Raw genomic sequence first — 22190 nt, 5'->3', positions numbered from 1 at the left:
TATTTTCTTCCTCTTCTTAATTTTTTTCAAATAATTGGTATGGAAAATTGTACTGTAATTTGGAGAAAATGATAATAAATTACAAGGTATTAGACAATTGGGCTGTTGCCAGGAACATATGAAAATAAAGTTGAGCACAGAATTGTAGAAAAATTATCGTACTAAGTAACGAAATGGTGTAAGGTACCTAAACATATTAACAAAGGCTCTATGAAAGATAGAAACAAAAAAAAAATGTTTTAAAATTTGAGATAATTTTTTTTACAGAAGTTACTTGTTTTAACTTTGCATTCTAAAAAAGTAGCAATTTTCTTATGAATTTATTTAAGTAAAAGAGCAGATGCTGCATAGAAAAACAAGGCAAAATAATATTCATATTTTCTATGTTGATGTTGAGGCATTGAAAAGTGATTTGGGAATCTCATATTGACTAACATTGATTGCCTTTGAAAACTCAAAGCCTATGGTCTAACAAGAACCTAATTGACAATTCAAAATATTTGGGTAATTTAAGGGGTAATGTGGGTTTGAAAATTTCAAAAAATCGATTTTTGTTTTTTTGTCTCATTAAATAGTAAGTACAGTATGTTTAAAATACTCTCCTAAAATTTTAAGTCGATCCGAGTAAAATTCTAAGAGATAGACCCTTCAGAAGTTCCTCCCATTAGGCCACGTCAGTTGAGCGCTTCGCAGGTATAGGTGTTTATCTCAAAACTCCATTTTTTAAGTCGGTGGACACGATATCTCGAAAAGTTACAAAGCGATTTAGTTCAAATTTTGTACAAATCTTTAAAATAATATTATCTAGTTATTGAATGAAGGATTTTTTCTTTTTATTAATTACAACTATTTTTTTTAGCCAATGTATGCGAAAATTTCACTAAAAAATGTGTTCTTTGGTTCAAAGCAAAAAAAAAATTCAAATTTGGACTTTTTTTCCTTAGTACAACAACGAGATTTATCCATGTACCAACGAAATCCTTTTGGTGTTTTGATTTTAGATGAACCAATAATGAGTTATGCTGTCCACGGCAAGAGCATTTTTTTTTTGAGACGTCAAGGAAGATGAGGTACCAACGGCTGAGTTTTCGGATTTTTTAAATAAAAATTTCACAAAATACTATTTATATAATATATGTATCTTAGATATAGTGAGTTGTTTAAATAAAATATATGATTTTATATACTAAAAAAAAAATAGTCAAAATCTTCTTTTTTTCAACCTCTGAAACCCACCTAACCCCTTAAGATTAATAGGAAACCAGTTTATCATAGGGTAATTCAAATTATTAAATGCCAATTCAGATTCTCCAGTCAACGTGAAAACAACTTTTGCCTCGGTTTTGACTATTTGTTTATTAATTCTGTAATTTTAATTATTTTTTTATAAAAAATATAGTTCGTGCAACAACAAAAATCATATAGAGTAAAATTTCCAACTTCGTATACAATTTATAAATATTCATTGAATTTGCATCAAAACTTGTAGCTTAATACTCAGAATTTTTAGAAAAATTTCGGGTATGCAGTTTTATAGATAATTAAATTTTGAGTGGTTCAAAAATCGCGTTGCTTTTTGGCAATTTTTTTCCCTGAGGGTGTTGGGTGTTTTCTTCTTAATGAAAAAGTAATAGTAGGTGTTAGGTGGAGAAAATGCACAAAACGAAAAATTCTCAAAAATCTGTGTGACTTCTGACCTACTTAAAACTTCCGCTTTACAAAAATGATTTTTGACAATTTTTTCTACTGACGGGGTTGGGTGTTTTCTTCCATACAAACGAATAGTTAAGTGGAGAAAAGGCACAAGACAAAAAATTCTCAAAAATCTGTGTGATTTCTGATCTACCTGAAAATTGCGCTTAACAAAAATATTTTTTGACAATTTTTCCTATTGACGGGGTTTGGTGTTTTCTTCCATACAAACGAAAAGTTAAGTGCAGAAAAGGCACAAGACAAAAAAATTATCAAAAATCGGTATGATTGTACTTGCACTTTACTAATGAGCTTTAAAATTGCATATTCGCAATTTCTAAATTTTAAAATTCTGCGTAAAAAGTTTGAATATTTGATGGAAATTGATTTTTGACAAATTTTTACAAATTTTGAAACTTTGCTTTATATGGTTTTTGTTGTAGTATGAACTGTGCTTTTGTAAAGGAATAATTGAAATTAAAAAGTACATAAATAAATAGTCGAAACATGTCAATAAGTGGTGCACACTTTCTTTTAACGTTGACTGCGCTATGCAACACTGTGAAGTCTGTTTAGTGAGAAGTGCTAAGCATCTGTTCGATGAGAAAACGAAACTTCATGAAAACGAAATGATAAAACAACCTAACAACGAATTTTCAATGAAAATATATTTTTATAATAATTTTTTTTTTGTTTTTGTTTCTTTAAAAATGACACTCATTTTATGTTAAAGCCAAAGTCCACAAAGGAAAGACTGAGTTGGAATGAGTGGAGTGAAGCCGCTGTTCTCGACTTATGTTGGGTGCGAGTGGAGGCGTTCGGTAACCAGCTGAATAACGTAATTACAATTGATGTCCCCAGAACAGTTCTGTCTATAAAATTACGGAAGTGTTATTAATTGGGGAAAAACTCATATTCATTTTATTTACCAACTCGCACAAAGCCCTTTTGAGTCGCCTTTTGCTTTAATGCTGCGAGGAGTAATAGCTGTTGCCGCCTAAAACTTTGAACTATTAGCAGGTTGTACTTATTTTTTTTCTTCAAAAAAGGCCGGCCGGAATCGACACTTGATTGCGTGGACTAAGAAAGTCTAATATAACTCTTATAGGCAAATAAAATGTGTTCTGAAGTTAAGTTTTTCTATGATACATTTTCCTCACACTGAATTTTCAGAAGCAAAATCAAAACAATTTCTGGCGTCAAATATTATTGAGCGTTGTCTCATTCTCACTAAAACATTCCATAACTAATGTGTTGACTCGAATTCAGCCAATATATGTATGTGAAAAGATGATTATGATCATTATAGATTACTTCAAATTGCGACTCACAATTAGTAGCAATTCTCCTAGAAGGCAATGCAAACTTAAAATGGGCTGACCTTAAATTACAACTATTTATATATTTATTGAATTAAATTTATAATAAATTGTAAAATTTTGAACTACTGGCTGTGAAAACTACAACTAACAACTCGAGCGAGTTTGGTTATTCAAGAATGCCTCCCAAAACCAAGTAACAGTCGACGATATGGAGCCGAGAAGGTTCTGGTTAAATCATTCCATATCTAATCATCCAATCAGTCTCATAACCACTTACGCAGAAATAAATGACTTATATCAACTTAATCAATTTCCGTTCATAATTTTTATCTCGCATACAAATTCTTTGTCTACCTTTTTGTTAGTCTCCTAGCAGTCAGCGATATGGTGGATATATTTTTATTATTTTGCTCGAAAACAGCGGATCTTCTTCAATCTTTTCAAGAGCCCAATCAGCAAAACGGTGACGTGCAGGAAGGTCATTTGGCTTTAGTTCTTGTACGAGCTGTATTTTGTATGCTTTTAAATGAAGATCCTTCCGTAAAATTGACCAAGTTGTTCCATACGACAGTGCAAGTTGCTGAGAACGGTGCCGAATCGATTCATCGCGGTTTTCACGTACACTCTCTGCTACTGCCGCTATATTCTCAATGCTTCTTGCTGGACGTGGTCTATTCGGTCGAGAATTATCCACCAATGAATATTCGGATTCAAATTTGTAGATGGTATGTCGAATAGTGTTTAAGGCAGGCCGATTATGTTGACCATAATGCGGTCTAAGCGCACGAAAAACATTTGTCACAGAACGCTGATTTTCATAATACAGTTGAACAATTTGTAGACGTTGTTGCGGTGTGAGTCTTTCCATGATGAAATGCCAAACGCTGTTCAACAAATCCACGATGACAGTTTGCCACAACTCGCGCGCGATCTGTAAAAAACACGCAAATGAAAAAAATCCTCTTAATTGATCACCCGTTACAATTAATAATACTATTTTCTAAGAAGAGGCCTTGAAGGTCATCTGCAGGCCAGAGGATCAGTTGTGGTCAAACTCAGAAAATGAGCCCGGCAAACACTGTTTTCGCATTTTCACGGACGGCTCCAGGAAAGAATATGGCTCCGGCTCTGGGGTCTACTTGAAATCCAGCGGGACAAAACCGCTCTTTGCTCATGGAATGCATGCATCTGAGTTTCAAGCGGAGGTGTATGCAGTTCAAGAAGTGATGAACTTTGTTGTGGAAAACCGATGGAGAGGCAAACCTCTCTCTCTTGGCTCCTTGGCACCAAAAGATCTACTCAGATTTCTTCGGAGATTGGGTACATTTAAAGAAAATTAAAATGGAATCCAAGTATAGTACAATGGACTTAATTAATGTCTGAGTGCGGCACTTGCTAGTTCTCCCTACAAAAAAAAGGAAAAAATACTTTAAAGAATTTTATAAATATTACATAATAATTGTGTACAATGTGATATATTTAAACCAAGACGTTTCTTACATTCAAATACAGTTTCCCTGTTATTTCGTTTCGCGTATACCTGACATCTTCATTGAGGTTTTTGTATGCTTTGTGTGGGAGAAATTGTTCTTGAGAAATATCCCCACTCTTTTGCAGGCAAACGCAATGGTGTTTTATCTAAAGAAGTTCTTCCACGTGTTGGCTATTCAGGAATATTTACATTTTTTTAAATTTCTTCTGCAAAGCAAATTCCGAGCGAAATTTTCAAAATGAATATTTTCCAGATTTTCGAATGTGCTTTGCTTTACGAAATAAGCAACAATACATTTTAACAGCTGCAGATAACAAGTCGACGTGCATTGAATGACTATCCAGTGCAAGAGGTTAACAGTTTTCATTCATTTCATTTGTTTTCAATTTCCATAAATTTTATATAAGCAAGAAAAATCTTATAAATTAAAGTTTAAAACTTTATAAAAAATAATATTAGGCGCGCAACCAACTTACCGCTGTTTTTTTTATGAAAATACAACTTTATTCTGAAAAAATGGTTACAAGTGAATCACTGAAAGTATTGCCCATCGCAGGCTACTCCTTTTTCCCATCTTTCTGGTAGATCCCGTATACCATCGCGGTAAAACTGTTCAGCTTTTGAGGCTATCCATGGATCAAACTATTTTTTGATGTCTTCATATGAATGGAACTGCTGCCAATTTTTCATCACCCGTCACGATGCGATGAAGAAAACTCTTCTTCCCTTCCTTTTTTGCCCCTGGAGCAGTTGTCCACAAGCGACATCCCTTGGTTTTAATTCATAAGAAACGGAGGACCCGTTTCTGAATCATTCCCAAAACATGCAATCGCTTGAAAATGGATTGGCGGGTAACTCCTATTACTGAAGCAAGCTCTTCTTGCGTTTGACACGGATCCTCATTGAGCGATGCCTCCAATTCAACGTCTTCGAAGGTTTTTGGCCTTCCTTCACGCGGACGGTCGTCACCATTAAAATCACCGTATTTGAAGCAACGGAACCAATCTCGGCACGTTGGTTCACTTAAAGCAGCATCTCCATAAACTTTTTGTTGCTCTCAATGCGCTTCAGCCGCCGTTTCTTTCGAATGAAAGAGGGAAATCAACACTTCCCGCAAATGACGATTATTCGGCCCAAAATCAGACATTCTCACAAAACCAAAAGTGTGTGACACCAAAACAAAATAACTAATGTGGCGAAACAGTTTGTTACCATAGGTCTAAGCTTGGTTTATGACGTTTAGGTTATGTTAGCATCGACTAGCATACACTGCTGGCGGCATCTGTTGACAAATAGCGAGAATTTAGTAGCGCACCTAATAAAAATTCGAAATATTTGTATTAAAGCTAAAATTAAAATTTGTGTACTCAGGTTAATAGCCACTAATTTTAGTAACATAAAGTACAAGTTTGAAATGGCTAAAACTACGCGTTGAATTTTAATTTGAATAATTTTTTTTCTTGGAGGTATTTTTCCATTTTCTATATACGAATATAACGAGTGCAAGACAGTTCGAAGTTTTGGTAAACAAATTTTAGATTGAAATTTAAAATTTTTCAGAATTTCCTATTAAGTTTGAAATGCTGTTTTATAAAATATTAGTTGCTGTGTAATGAACGATATTTTTATATAAAGTTTATGAAAAATAAGTGGTCCAAATTGTGTTGTGATTTATTGACTTTTCGGGGGCTGTATATACAGGGTGGGGCAAACTCGATTCCCTAATGTAAACTGGCCATAATTTTTGACGTAGACGTAAATGCGGCTTAAAGTATGACATTTTAAAAAGTAGACGTCAGTAGAATTCTAACCATGTCGCAGTATACACCTGTCGAACGTTCTGAAATCGTCGAACTTTACATTAAGAATCAGAACTCAATTATTCTGACTCAACGCGCGTTTCGTGCAAAATTTCCTCGGAAAAAAGCACCTGATCCTAAGACAATTCGTGCATTATATGCTAAATTTAAATCTACTGGTATTCTCAGTAATGTGCCACGTCCAATTATACACCGCAGAGCTAGATCAAACATCAATATCACCACTGCACAGGAGCTTTTACAGGAAAATCCAAATCTTTCGACTGAACGCGGTGCTCAGGCTTTGGGCATCAGTAAAAGGTCAATGCGACGTATTTTACGGATCGATTTGAAGTTGTTTCCGTACAAGTTCCAAACTGTGCAACAATTGAATTCACAAGACTACCCTAGACTATTTATTTATTGAACGTAATGTTTCCAAGTCGATTAGTGTCAAAAAAAGGTGATTTTGACTGGCCGCCGCGTTCACCTGACTTAACTGCTCCCGACTTTTTTCTGTGGGGATATTTGAAGGGAAAGGTTTACACTAACCAGCCGAAGACACTTACAGTTTTAAAAGAAAATATTCGACAAGAAATTGCAGCCATAGGACCAGATACATTAAAAAAAGTCATGGAAAATGCAAAAAAACGAGCTCAACTTTGCGTTAAAGAAAAAGGCAAACATTTGCGCGACATCATATTTCACACATAGTGTAATCGAATTCTATCGATTAACATTAGTTAACAAAACCGATTAAACTTAAATCTGTTGTATATTTTTCACATAATATGAAAAAAAAAAATAGGGAGTTTGCCCCTCACTGTACAAAAAAATAAAAATATGGAAAAACTAAATTCTGGCGCTCCAATTGTAAGTATCATTGACGCATTTATAAGTCGTTTCATTTCCTTTGCTGCAAATAGCAACTTCAAAAATTCATATGCTTGGAGAAATTATATTTATCTTCTCAGAAATATTTGGCTGATGAATGTTAGAAAATGTTCTCACTTTTTTTCTATCCTTTCAAACAATTTCATCGGACTCCCCTCAAGTTATAATCAGCACTAAATATAGAAATAATCAGCTGCATAACATTTTTCCTACTCTTTCATTATCCCGCATTAACTCAATATTCCAAATTCTCAACTGTGTTAACTTCTACTGCAACACCTTCTAATAATACAAAAACGAAAAAAATATTCTCTCAATAGTTCGCTTCCTCTATTATCGGCGCGTTCGCGTCTCAAGTCTTTTGTTTGACGCAAAAGCGCTTTGAAATTTATAATACGCATCATTGAACGGATGTGCCTTCCTACACCAATACTTATGCAACTACTTATACATGCATATAGCGGCATATAAAATCTCGAGTCATTCGAAGAATTTGAATACAAAAATTGTGAAGAAAAAAACAGAAAAATTACATAAGCTTGCGTTCATGTATTGGGAATGAAATAATTTACAGAAAATAGTTTGAAAAGAAGACATTGATGGTAATCTTGATCTTAAAATATTCATTTGATGAGTTGATGTATGTTTGCTGACCTCTTGCATGAGGCCAACCGCAACCTTCTTGCTTGATTGATTTTTCGTGTAAGCAAATTATGCTCAAAAAATTAGATGTACGGTTGAAATTGATTGACTTTAATTGTGCCTGTCGCTGAATTTGAAGAGGTACATAAGTGTGTTGGCGTTAATTGGTTTGATTGCTTTTGAACTAGACTGCGTTAATGAGTGGATTTTATGTAGGGATTGCAATTTGATGAAGGCTGAATTGGATGGAAATTCTAGGCGAAATTAAGGTGCTTTAAATTGATGAACATCTTGCCTGATAGAAATGCTGCAAGTCAATTTTTATTTGAGAGTATGCGCTCAACCAATTTATGCAAGTTATTTGATTTAATCGAAGAATCATTCTTTTAATGAAGGCACTATTTTTCAAAATGACTTTGAAAGGTGCAATGACTGTTAAAATATTTGAAATATTAAAAGCATATATGTTTGCAGTGCTTCAAAAAACTATAGCACAGAGATTTTTTGACAAGTTTTGACAATTTATTTTTTCCTTTTGTCATTTTAATAATTGTTTTAACAAAATATAGCTCATTCTTCTAGATCTAATCAGCATATAACACATCTATGTTTCAGACTTTGTATAAAATTTATTAAACATAATTTTTAGAAAAATTTCAGGTATGCAATTTTATAGTCAAATAATTTTTAATAATTTTTTTTCAGTTATTTAATTAAGTTTTTTATCTAAATATAGTTCATTAGGGCTAATTTTCTTAAATTTAATAAAAATATAGAAAACGTACGGTAGATAAAAATGGTTACAAATTTAATCTTCAAAATAATAGCCATCACTAGCGACACATTTTTCCCATCTCTCAGGCAATTTATGGATGCCGCGTCAAAAAAATTGGCCGTCTTTGGCCGCAAACCAATCATCGAGCCATTTTTTGGCTTCTTCGTGAGAATTGAAGCGCTGCTCGGAAAGTGCGTGGCCTATCGATGCAAACAAATGATAATCGGAAGGCGCCAAGTCTGGTGAATAAGCCGCATGTATTAGCGGTTCCCAATCGTATGTCTCCACCAATTCCCGGGTCGCTCTTGTTCGATGTGGCGGTGCATTATCACATTGTTAATTCATGCGGCACCCATCTTCCGACCTTTAAAATCATGCCCATGTCTTTCAAACGTTTGGCAATGGTTTTTAGGGTCACTCCTAACTGCTCTGCCATCATTTCTTGCATTTGACCATTGTCTTCAACCAACAATGCTTGCAATTCGGCGTCCTCAAACTTTTTCGGTGGCCGGCCACGGTCCTCGTTCTCCACGCTAAAATCACCATTTCGGAATTTTTCAAACCATCTGAAGCACTGTGCTCTACTTAGAACATGTCCACCATAAGCTTCTATAAGCATTTGATGGGCTTGAGAAGCGTTTTTCTTCAATTGATAACAGAAAATTAACGATGTCCGCAAGTCGTAGTTTGAAGGCACGAATTTCGACATTTTTAAGAGCGACAAAAATGCATTGTTGTATGAAACGTAACAAACAATGAACTGAATATTGTTGACAGATGACAGACGAAAAAACAAGACATTTGGGAAGGTTTAAAAATACTCCTTGCGACATCTATGGATTAATAGCTGAAAGGCTCATTTTATAGGTTTATACCTGGTATAGTAAAAATATAATAAAACTAAATTTCAGACTTGTATAGAATTAAAAAATTATTTTAGTTTTTTTTTAAATTTCAAGTTTATTAAGGGGTTATATACCTTGTGTTTTTCAAAAAAATCAAAATAAATTTTATTTCTTTATCGTAAAGTACAATCCCTTGAGAACATTTTCCAAAAATTTCATAGAGATCTGAGCAATAGATCGAAAGTTACAGCGTTTTAAATTGTGCGTCGTCACGTCCTGAGCGTACGGCCTCATGCGGCGCTTGAAACTTTAAACGCGATTATCTCAAAAACGTGTTTTTCCAAAAATGCTTTTGCGGTGGACGCGATTGCAAAAAAAGTATTCAACCGATTTTTATAATTTTTTTTTTAAATTGTTCGTAATTGATGTCGCCTCTTAGTGAACGATCAACTTTTTATGTATAAATTTTTATTTTGCAGATATGAATTTTTTAATGCCAATTTTAGGACTGTAGAAGTGGAGTTTTTTAAAAACATGTTCCTATTTTCACAAAAATCAAAATATTTAATATATTGATCGTTCACTAAGAAGATATAACCCTATACTAATGAAATCTTTTCGATTTTTTGATTTCAGTTGACTTGGTGGACTTGAATCGCGTCCACCGCAAGCCTCTTCCAAAAAAAGGGTCTTGGGGGAAAACGCCATAACTCCGCCATTTTTAAATATTTTTACACAAACAAAGGCTTTTTTTTTCTTTAAACATTGTAATATCCAATAATAAAAACTTTTATACAATAAAATTATTGCTACATATCTTTAAAAAAAACCCAACTTTCGCTAATTTCACCGGACCACAAGGTATATAACCCCTTAATCAGAACTTTTGGAAAAAATGTAGGCATAAAATTTTATAGTCAATTAAATTTTAGATCGACTTTTTATTATACGGAGAAAATACACAGGACTGCAAAATAAATTGTCAAAAATCAACGCAGTTTTTGAGCAACCTAAAATTTAAACTTTATTATATTAAAATTCAATAAACTATAAAACTGCATTTCTGAAATTATTTTTTTTTCAATTTCCAAATTTTAATGAAAATTTTAAAATTTTTTTTTAATTAACCGAATTTCCAAACTGGTTTTTAAATGGTTTTTGCTGTAGAATGAGCTATAATTTTATACAAAATAAAATAAAAATTAAAAAGGAAACAAATAAACTACCAAAAATTTTCATCCAGTCTCTATATAGTGCTAAAGTTATTTGATTCACTGTATATGATTCTGCTTCAAATTTTAACTGAAGCTGGCTCTCTACTACAACCGATAATCCCTTTACCTATTATGCACTATTTTGAAGCGCCACTTAATTAACTCAGCGTTCATTGACCACAGAAAATGTTCTAAGCACTTAGTTAAAAATCTTGAAGCTTAACTTCGCTGCGCAATTGAATATGAGTGAGGTAAAAAGGAAAACCCAATTCAAATTACAAACTCCCATCTTTCTTCTTGTACGAGTATGTTTGATAAAGTTCTTTCTCTCATATTAAAGTGAACTTTTACTATTCACATCGCGTTCGCCGTGTTTTTATTTTTTTTTTTTGGTTTATTTTCGTTCTTTATAACTTCAATAATTTAACTGCCAATCCATTACAGAGCATTAGTGTGTTGCATATAGCAACAACAAAGTTTTTTATGTATTAACAACCATTTAATTGCTTGAGTCTCGACACGGAGGTCAGCTAGAACTTGGTAATTATGGTCGGATATATATATTTTTTTAACTTATAGTGGAAGCTTTAACTCTGTCTAAGTTACGACATGAATTTGTATTGTGGCTGAGTTCGTAGTTCACTTTTGTGGCTTTTTTATGCTTAGAGCTGAACTAATTGGTCATTAGTTTCTATTTAATTGCTGGAAAATTCACGTATGTGCAGTTCACATTTCGTATATTAGTTTAGTAATTACATTTGGTAATCAGTACTGCAAGAATTCTCGGCGAATTTGAAATAAAGTATCAGAGATAGTCTGTACAGACTTTTGAACTTAAAAATTGCATTAGTATGCACTTATCAGTTTAGAAAAGTTTTTTTCTCAAGTGGTACTGTTTATTCTGTTATAAGTTGTTTTCAAGAGATTTCAGATTTCAACTTCAAGTACGAAAATATTGTAGAAAACACTAGACTAGCATTAAATATATTTATTTAGAAATTTAACAGATAAAATAAGTTTTGAATATTTGAATATTTTGTGGAGGTATAGAATTATATGATAAACGAATTATTTTTATGAAAAGCTCCAGCTCTGCAGTTAGTCGATGCGGTACCTGCTGGCAGCAGAGACCAAACAACCAAGAGGAAAGCCTCAGACGCGTAGGAAATATAAAGAGGAAAAGAACTTGACTTCACTTGGTGCATTCAACTGCGTCAGTTAGCACGAGAAAGAAGCGAGTAGCGCTGTTAAAATTGCTACTACGCCAATCGAAAAAAAGGTTCCCAAATATAGATCGATATGATACGAAATAAAACCAGCTGCATTTGAGGTATAAATGAAATCCTTTTTCAAAACCTCATGCATACTAGTATGTGTAGAGTATGAGATCCCCCAAATTTTTGTACCGAGATCCAGTTCCAAATGATCTAGCTTGATCTATGAATTTTGTGGAAATACCTAAATTATGTTGACTTTGAGAGCCTCGGCCAATTGCGGTTTTCAATCGTAGAACTCCTACTTCAAAGAACTCTACAAGAAAACTTGTAAACCGCAATAAATTGTAAGATCTTGATAGCCAAATTATTGCTCCTCTACAAGAGAAAATCATACCTACAAATTGTTCACAAAGAAGTTACATCTTTTGGACGTGCTGCTAATCGTGTTATTTGTCACTAGTGATTGAATATTAACCACAGATTTGATAGACACCGCCTCAGCTTGTGATACGCCTATATTAGAAAACCTCTTTAAAATGCAACTTGTTATTGAAGTGGAATTTCGAAAGTGATTTTGTCGAAATATGGTCTTAGAGATTGCACATCCTACATCCCATTCGAAATGTGTCATGACTGTTTCTTATGTCAATAAAGTGTTAACAAACTAATTCACCTCAATATTTATATATTCACAAGGAATTCTGGTAAGGTTTCATCAGACCACCATTTTAAATTTACGAAATGTCGAAATCACTTCTACCTCGCTTAATACAACTTTGTTTTAGAGGTTGGGTAAGATGGTTGTTCCTATGAAGACCAACTTAGATGAATTTACTAAATTTCTTCCATTGTGCTTCCATTATTAGATTAAAAGGAAGAAAGAAATGATAGGGATTATTGAGAAGAAGACCGAACGATGGCTGTTCACGTTAGTGTTAACTGCTTCATAATGCGGATGAAACTCATCAGCTGTATTATTTCTAAACCTGCGAGGATCTCACAACTTAGAGCGAAAGCGGGCTGTTAAGAAGAATGGAGACGTATTGAGGAGGAGACAATGGTCCACTCCGGATTGTTATGCCAATATGATGATGGATATGAAAACCTCCGGACATCTTACCTGCGGATTTAGGTTTAGCAAAAAAATGAGTGGAGGGCAGCTGAGGAGAAGACACTGAAGTTATTCCACCTCATTTTCTAGACAGCTGTTGCAGAAAGGACTAAAAACCGCCGTCTCACCGTATGGATGTCTGATGATGTCTGATAAGGGCATGATGTCTGATAAGGACACCCACAAAATTAGAGATTGACGACTTTGTTAGTCTTAAAAGTTCTCAAGAGCTATTCCAATCTACCTGTTGATCGCAACTTTGTACGTTCGTGCACTAACTTAGCCCTCCTTTCCAGCAGCTGTCTAGAGATTTTAGAGGGAACTCCAATTCTTACTTTTCGCGAGGAAATCAACTATAGTGGTCCAGTAGCCTTAATTCGAGCTTGATTTTAACAGAGTACACCTCCACCAACCTTTCCATCCAATTTCGAGACAGCCGAAAAATTTACCAGGCAGCATACAAATGCCACAACCCGGTCACTGTTCTCTTGGGGGAATATGGATTGAAAATATCGTGCTCGGACCCACCGTGGGTGTACATTGATGAGTAACCATCGGAATGAGCTCAAAGTTTCTAAAGCTACAAGGGTGTTTGTAACTCAATTATAACTTGTGGATTTTAGAGAAGCGGAGAGAAATAACCAATAGGGAAGTGTCACGAGAATAGCCAACATTTTTAAATAAGAATTAAAAATTAAATTCAAAATTGGAAGAGAATTGAAGAAAGCAACTTTCTGAGCGGCTTAATTTGATATTTTTATGAGCCTAAAAATTTATGGAGCATTGCTCGTAAAAGACATGTCAGCTTTTTTTACCTTTTTTTAAGCTTTTATTTACCTGAACTACATAGAACTTATGTCTAATAACTAAAACAAGAATTTCACCTTGAATAAAATGCTTTTAATTAATTAGATAATTGGATAAAGTGCATACATACATACTTACATATTAAAGCAGTATGCATTCATGGCAAAGTTATAATTCATCTATGAAGGTGTCTGCAATGAAGCGATTGAGTACGACTAATTATGCGCATATAAAGCTAGAGTTATTTACATACACATTTATATGCATATATGCACATATGTAAATGCATAGCTATGTCTTAAAATGATGCAAGCTTCTTTTGCGTTTGCTTTTAAACTCTATTGGCTACTGAAAGCGCATCTAAACCATATCGATATCACCTTCATTTCATGCAATGCAACTCTCATCAGGTGTATGCAAATTATATTGAAGCTATTTGGAATGTAAAATATAACATTTATTTAATTGTGGTTCGGCACTTTGCGCACGAAGCCGGTGCGATAACAACTATTAATAATATTTATTGTATATTAATATTAAAGTAGCTTAAGTTCAAAATGATGGTTTCAATTGAAGTTTTTTATAATTTGTAGTTTAGCTTAGTTTCGGAAACAATCGTTAACTCTTATTATTGTTAATAATGTGGTTGAAAAGCCAAAATAATAATTAAAATAAATTTAAAGACCAAACCGAGAGCGCCGACTCTTCGGCTAATACGAAAATCGCAATTGGCATATTTTGAGTCTAAGGAAACTTAAGTGGTTTTATTGAAGTAAATACTATAAACTGCGTCTTCATAAGAAAGAATTTGATGCTTTTTTCATACTTCTGTACGTGCATATATATTAGAGCTTTGAATGCATTTTTTTAACTTTAACTTTATAGAACGAAAAAGCTGTCATTTCGGTATGACGAGTACACTCAACATAAACAATTCAAGGGTTAAGGTGTATTAGCTAAAGAGCCAAATTATTACTATATTTCGTCGATGCTGTTTTGAATAAACGTATGCCAAATACATTTCAATTTAAGGAGCAAATTTATTTTTTATCGATTTATAATTTTAAGTAACCATTTGACCATATTATATCATATAATAATTTTATTAATTGACTTTACCTATATTTCATATCTTATATTTATTTTGATTATTAGTGAGTTATTTTGATATCCGGCTCTTTGTTGACTAATCATTAATTTTATCGATTTTTAAAATTATTTATTAATTTATTTTTATTTTATTAAAATTTCCGATTCTCTAGGCTACTATGAATTTGTACCAATCTGCATAGATTTCATATTTTCGATATTTGTAATTGATTATTATCTTAAATATCGCATTTTATCGTAGTTTTATCGATTTATTATTTTCGTTAGTGGATTTTTGCATTATTGCTTCTGGAACTTGTGACGCTTTACTATATTCTACAATTTTCGATTCCTACTCGATACTCAATTGATATTGACTCTTTTATCGATTTTTCGATTATTATTGACGTTTATATGCGTTTCAACGATTCTGTTGATTAATTATTAATTTTGTTAATGTTCGAAACTATTTCGATTCATTTTTATTATTATCGATTTTATCCAGCTCTCCGATTTTCTAAGCGATTATCAATTTTCATTGATTTTATATTTTTAAATCGAATCGATTAATCGTTTATTCACTTTATTGGTTTACTAAGCTAATTTTTGTTTTTCTAATATTTCCATTTCTTTAATCAGCTACAAATTTTTAGCTTTTTGATTTGTCTGTCATTGGTTTATTTTATTTTCATAGATTTTTTCGTCGATATTTATCATCAATTTTTATTAGTATCATTTTATTTTCGATTTTTTAATCGCAATCCATTCGTTTCAGAATCGATTTCTTGATTATGATCTACTTATTTAAATTAATGTTTGGTCTTCTAATAATATCACTTCTTTAATCGACTACACATTTTTAACTTTTTGATATGCCTTATATAGACTTATTTTATTATCATCGATCTCTTTTGTCGATTGTCCATTTTTATCATCAATGATTTTTTGTCGATTGTCGATTTTTATAATCAATTGATTAAAAATTGTTTTATTGACTGATCGTATTTTCGATTTTTTGAATAATACATTTTTTTTGACTATAAGCTTTTTGCATCATATCGTCCCCTATGTGCTCATAGGCTATTATTTTTTTTTTGAATTTTTGGATTCTCCATCGTCGATTTTATATGTGGTCAAAATTTTGTCAAATTCTAGTACCACAAAGTGGGTCAACACGTCAGTCAAAAAATAATAAATATTTACAGACATAACGAGATTTGAGTGAGAGCTACTTTCAACAAAAAGTTTGAAATTCATTTTCTCAATACATCAAAAAATTTATAGGCTATTTTAATACTAAGGGGACGATATATTTATTACGTTTATTGTCAATATTAACTATATTCCACAATTCTGTTGATTAATTATTAATTTTGTTAATGTTTGATTTTATTCAGCTCTCCGATTTTCTAAGCGATTACCAACTTTCATTGATTTTATATTGTTATTTTCGATTATTATCTTAAAATCGATATTTTAATCGGTTATTCACCTTATCGTTTTATTAAATTAATGTCTGTTATCGAGTTATGCTATTTCGTTAATCGACTACAAATTTTCAACTTTTTGATATGTCTGTCATTGGTTTATTTTATTTTCATCGATTTTTTTTGTCGATATTTATCATAGATTGATTATAATTTTTTTATTAACGCATCAACTTGCTTATCAACTTATTTGTATTAGCAGCGTTTTATTTTCTCATTTTCGATTGTTTAATCGACAATCAGTTCGTTTCAAAATTTCAGTTTTATTACTGATTTCCCGATTGTGATCTACTTATTTAAATTAATGTTTGATCTTCTAATAATATCACTTCTTTAATCGACTAAACATTTTTAATATTTTGATATGTCTATTATAAATTTATTTTATTACCATCGATTTCCTTTGTCGATTATCGATTTGTATCATAAATAATTTTTTTGTTGATTGTCGATTGTTATCATCAATTGGTTAAAAAGAAATTTTATTGACTTATCAACTTATTTTTATTAGCAGGGTTTACTTTCTTACTTTCGATTTTTTAATAGACAATCAATTTTTTTCGATTTTTCAATTTTATTATCGATTTCTCGATTCTGATCGACTATTTTAGATTTTTAACCGCTTATTAAGTTGTATCAGTTTGACTTCTATATATATATTAATTATTTTTTATTGAATGAAATTTTTGTCTCGATTTACCATTTTCACTACCGGTTTTTGTATTATTATCGTCCTTCGGTTTTATTTTAAATTTTTCAACCGTTTGTTAAGTTTTATCAATTTTTGTTTTAAATATTAACGATTTTTAATCGATGAACTTTTTGCCTCGATGATTTCAATTATTGATTTTTTATACAATATTATTTTCGATTTATGTTTTTATTTTACATTTTTTAATCGATTATCAGCTTGCTTATATTTTTTTACTATCAACTTTTTATAAGCTATTTTTAATCTCTGCTTCTTTGCTTTGGCATCGCTTTAATTTTTACCATCGATTTTTTCTATTCTAATATTTTTTCGTTACCTCTTTATAATCGCTTATGAATTTCTATTAGTTAGTTTTTATAACAAATTTTTTAGGCTATGAACGTTTTGCATTTCATTGTTATTATCGATTAGTTTTCATAACATCTGATCGATTTTTTTAACCAATTACTCATAATCATTACTACCTGTTAATGATTTTTGTTTACTATCGATTTTTATTCAATTACACAGAATCACTACTATTATCGATTTTTTATGATCGATTTCTTAAGCAGTTGAACTGAGTGAGAATAATTTCGCTGCAATAGCAACCACCTTAGTTACCTTAATAATCTCATCCTACATTTCGTGGTCTGAGATAATTTAAATTAAAAAACCTTTAATCAACCTCACATTTTGAAAGTGATGAAAAACCAAACTTTTTCACTATAATATGTTTAGATTTTAATTCAAAAAGTTTTCTTTAGTTTGGCGTTGCGCCTGTCAAACCATATCTCTTCATTTTCATTTGTCACTTTTGATTGATTTTTTTATGGCAGACAGTACCTAAGAACATAGCTGGACTAAAACGGTCTTATTTAAGTAAATAAAAAATGATTTATAGCATCATTTCCAATGACCTGCATTTATACCCAGCCTAGTGCCGTCACTTCAGCAGCGTTCCCAAAAAGTTTGTTGGGAATTTTTTCGCGCTGTTGCGGAAACAAAAATTCTATTGTATTTCTAACAAATATGCAACTATTCTCAAGGCAAATATTAGTTTGTTTGGTATACAAACACATAAATTTGGAGTGGAATGTGTCAAAAAATGTCTTAACATGTGAGCTTAAAGATTCATACAACTTGTCCCATGCCTACCGTAACACGTCTCTTAAACGCCCTGATGCCTAAAATGTTGCTAATACGAAACCTCAATTCTCCCTTAATTCGACTTAAGCTACTTTTGCATATGAATACTGATAAATGTGGTATATATCGTATCGCTTTGCTTTGTTATGCTCTGTCTATTGTATGTGCGCTACTTTTTAGCTCTTCGAACTACTTTTTAATTTTTCGAGCTTTTTTTTCATTTTATGCAATCAACTTCAAGTGAATGGTGAAGAGCTGGATTTTTTGAGTATGCGTGTGTTTTCATACATATTCATTAATATGTATGCGCATATCTTATCGACAGTTAATTTTTTGCATAACATTTATACAAATAATTGTGGCGCTATGCTAATTTGTGTTCATGCCAAGTGAATAAACCCAAAAAAATGCATGTCGACTTCGAGATGGACAGCAATGTTTTGGCGTACTGAAAAGCTTAAACTACATACTTTTTGTGATTTTGAATTTGCTCAGGGATTTTTTAGGGTGAGTGCTTGTTTGTTTTTACTAGTATAGGTATAAGTGCATATGTGAACAAAAGCATTTTACAAATATTAGATTGTTTTTGTTGTTGTAACCGCACAAAACATTCCACATTCGATTCTAGGCAATGCTGCTGGCAGTATATGCCCAGATATAAAACCGGGTCGTTCCGATAACGTAAAACCAACTCGACAAAGAACAATGCTTTGTACTTTGATGTCCGAGTATGTGCCAGTACACAGTTAGTAAACGTAGGGCTTCTAATAATTATACAATTTTTTAGAGCCTTTAAAATCCATTTAGTTTCTGCGAAGTACTCAACATTTTTCATGCTCACTTAGATAATCTTGATTAGAATTATAAAAAAAAATATTAGTTGAGCCTTTTCCATCGAATTTAGTCGTCACAAAAGTGGTTTACGGATAGCTCGAAGTTTAACGGAAGGGTTGGTGGAAAAGTATTTTGCAAGGAGTTCCCTCTCAGATTGAACTTCCAGTTACCGGACCACTGTAGTGTTCTTTAATCGAAGGTAGCCGCACTCAAGGATTCAACAGATTAGTTGCTTACTTTTATAACTACTGTAGGTGCGTTAGAAATTAGTCGGATTTCTCCCATTACCGGTCATAGTGGCAGAGCGGGAAATTGCTGGGCTGATGAGTTAACTGCACAGGAGAGAGAGGATTGGGGTTCACTTGAGAACATGTGGTCAGCAACTGGAAAGATGGGACAGGAGCTCTTGGTTAGTATGCAAAATGTATAAAGTTGTGAGATCCTTTTGTTATTATTTGCTAGAGCGCCGGCCGGGGGCGCAACGTTCTCCGTGCGGAGAGGAAGGGAACTTCTAAGGCTAACAAAACCGCAACTCTCCAGGTATCCATGCGGTGAGTATTGGGATTGTTTCAAATCCTTTCTGCAGATGATGTCTGGAGGATGAGGAGGAATCCACTCAGTAGCTTCTCCTCAGCGGACCTGCTCTGGCCGGGCTAATGTTCAGACATTTTGGCATCTGCGGATATTGCAAAATATACCAGAATATCCCAAACCTGGTGAATTTCATCAGTAGCTTGAAGCGGTTGACGCAATTTTAATAGGACACTATTTTCAATGTCATCCTCCTCTAATCCAAAGCCTCCTCTGTATGGTATCACAAATCTTGCATGAGCAGGCATTTATCTTATATTGTCCGAAGTCGATTATGAAGTTGGTCGCGGTTCTCGGCTTTCTTTAAGCAGCCTACTTGACATCACAACTACCTTTGGAGAAGGTAAAATATTAATAGCGGATGGTCTAATATGGCATGAAGATCACTACTTTAAACACCTTTTGTGGCTAGTTCCGATGCCACAACTCTGGTATACCAAACAATGGCATAAACCATTGAAGACGCAGTTGGGCGTACTTCTCAGAAAACAGTTAGCACTTCGCTCTTCCTAATGGTTGGAAAACTGAAATCCTAATTTTCTGGTATCATCAAAAATATATATAGATATATATAATTGGCGCGTACACCCTTTTTGGGTGTTTGGCCGAGCTCCTCCTCCTATTTGTGGTGTGCGTCTTGATGTTGTTCCATAAATGGAGGGACCAACAGTTTCAAACCTACTCCGAACGGCAGATATTTTTATGAGGAGGTTTTCCATGGCCGAAATACACTCGGAGGTTTGGCATTGCCTGTCGAGGGGCGACCGCTATTACAAAAATGTTTTCCTTTAATTTTGGTGTTTCACTGAGATTTGAACCTACGTTCTCTCTGTGAATTCCGAATGGTAGTCACGCACCAACCCATTCGGCTACGGCGGCCGCCAAAAAATATATAATACTTATAATAAAACAAATCGGGTCTTACGAGAAGATTATGACTGAAAACATTTTTTTGAAGTGAAAATTTGTAGATTTTTTTATAATTTGCATGAAGTTTGAAACTTGGAATTATATGAATTCTAAATAAAATTTAAAATTTGGAAAAAAAATTTCATAAAAAAGGTATAACAATTAAATAAGATACACAAAACTTGTCTATTAGTCGCTGAGTAGTAGTAATGAAATAAACTGTATATAAGTCAAGGCAATTCTGCTACATATTGTATATATTAAAAAATGGCACTCGCTTTGAACAGCCGAAATTGCAAACGACTTCGTCTTCTTAATTGGCACTATAACTGCTTGCGCCATTATGTTCGATCTTAACGACTTCAGTTATACTAAATAATTATTGAATGGGCACTCAATCTAACTAGTGACCAGACAGCAATTATAGTTTGTTATGTTTCAGCAGCTAATATGCAGTCAAATTCACTATTTCGTCGTCGTTTACTATTTCGCCATGCATTGTTTTACGCTTGCCTATTTTATTATCGTTTTATTATCGAAATTCCGGTCCGCTCCTAAAAGTGTGACATGAATTTCACCGCAAGGTCGGTCTTCATCACCACTCGATTATTTTCTCTAGCGCTAGTAACCCTTCAACCCTAACTTCAGATAAAATGGAGACCACATTCAAGACGCTTTGGTCGAGATAGCACCACACATATTGAACCGAGTCATCACAAATAGGGCAAACCACTTCAGGCACTTTTGTTTTATTTAAATTTCTGTTCCTATTGTCCTCACCTGGTCATCCTATATAATTTAATATTTTAAAAATAAAATAAAATTCCCACGTTTTTCAAATTATCGGTTTTCTTTCCTCGTTGGATATAATAAAATACCTCCGGCGTCACGATTTTTGATAATTTATGATGTAAGACCGAATAGGGAACTGCGGAAACACGGAAGTGACATTATGACAGCTGGTAAACAACACTATGAATTTGGTTGAATATTTGGCATAGCCATTTTTATAAGTAAATATATAAAAACTTATATATACTTACTATGTAGGTATATTAGGGCGGGTCGATTTAAAAATCATCCATTGCTCTGTGAAAATCGTATTTTAGGGATCAAAATAAGAAACTTTGCCGAAGGAACCGTACCTCTAAAACGAATTCTGATGTCCCCCAATTTCAAAATATCACAATTTTTGGCCTTTACATGAAAAAATCAGCTAAACGGCTATGTTTTTTCTTTATTTTTATTTATTTATAATAATATTTATTATTTATTTATAATAATATCTATTTTTTCTCTTAAGAAATTTATTTAGTCAGAACATATGTAAATGAAAAAATTAATTTAAGTGAGTTATAGAAAAGAAACTAAAAAGTTCGACCCAAATTGGGGGACATCAGAATTCGTTTTAGAGGTATGGTTCCTTCGGCAAAGTTTCTTATTTTACCAGCGCTTTGGAAAATTAAATTAAAAAAAGAAAAAAAATGTATCAGCAAAACAAAATTAACACATTAACTATGAGTATTTAAAGCATAGATTCTTACTAAATTAAAAAAAATGCAAGCATCAATTCCAACTATTCTTGCCCTGACGCGCTGTCTAATTTATTTATTTAAAGCTTCAGAAATAA

At 32.9% G+C, this 22190-nt stretch overlaps 1 protein-coding gene across 5 annotated transcripts in view; it reads left to right on the top strand.

Moving 5' to 3' along the window:
- The window catches only part of LOC128870782 (putative epidermal cell surface receptor), a 161289-nt gene that overhangs the window by 12069 nt on the left and 127030 nt on the right, over window positions 1–22190 (top strand). The gene's annotated exons all lie outside the window — the stretch shown is intronic.

The sequence above is a fragment of the Anastrepha ludens genome, chromosome 2 (assembly GCF_028408465.1).
Source record: "Anastrepha ludens isolate Willacy chromosome 2, idAnaLude1.1, whole genome shotgun sequence".
In the NCBI taxonomy this organism is placed as follows: domain Eukaryota; kingdom Metazoa; phylum Arthropoda; class Insecta; order Diptera; family Tephritidae; genus Anastrepha; species Anastrepha ludens.
Note: the sequence above shows the minus strand (reverse complement) of the source record. Positions and strands in the feature narration are given on the sequence as shown.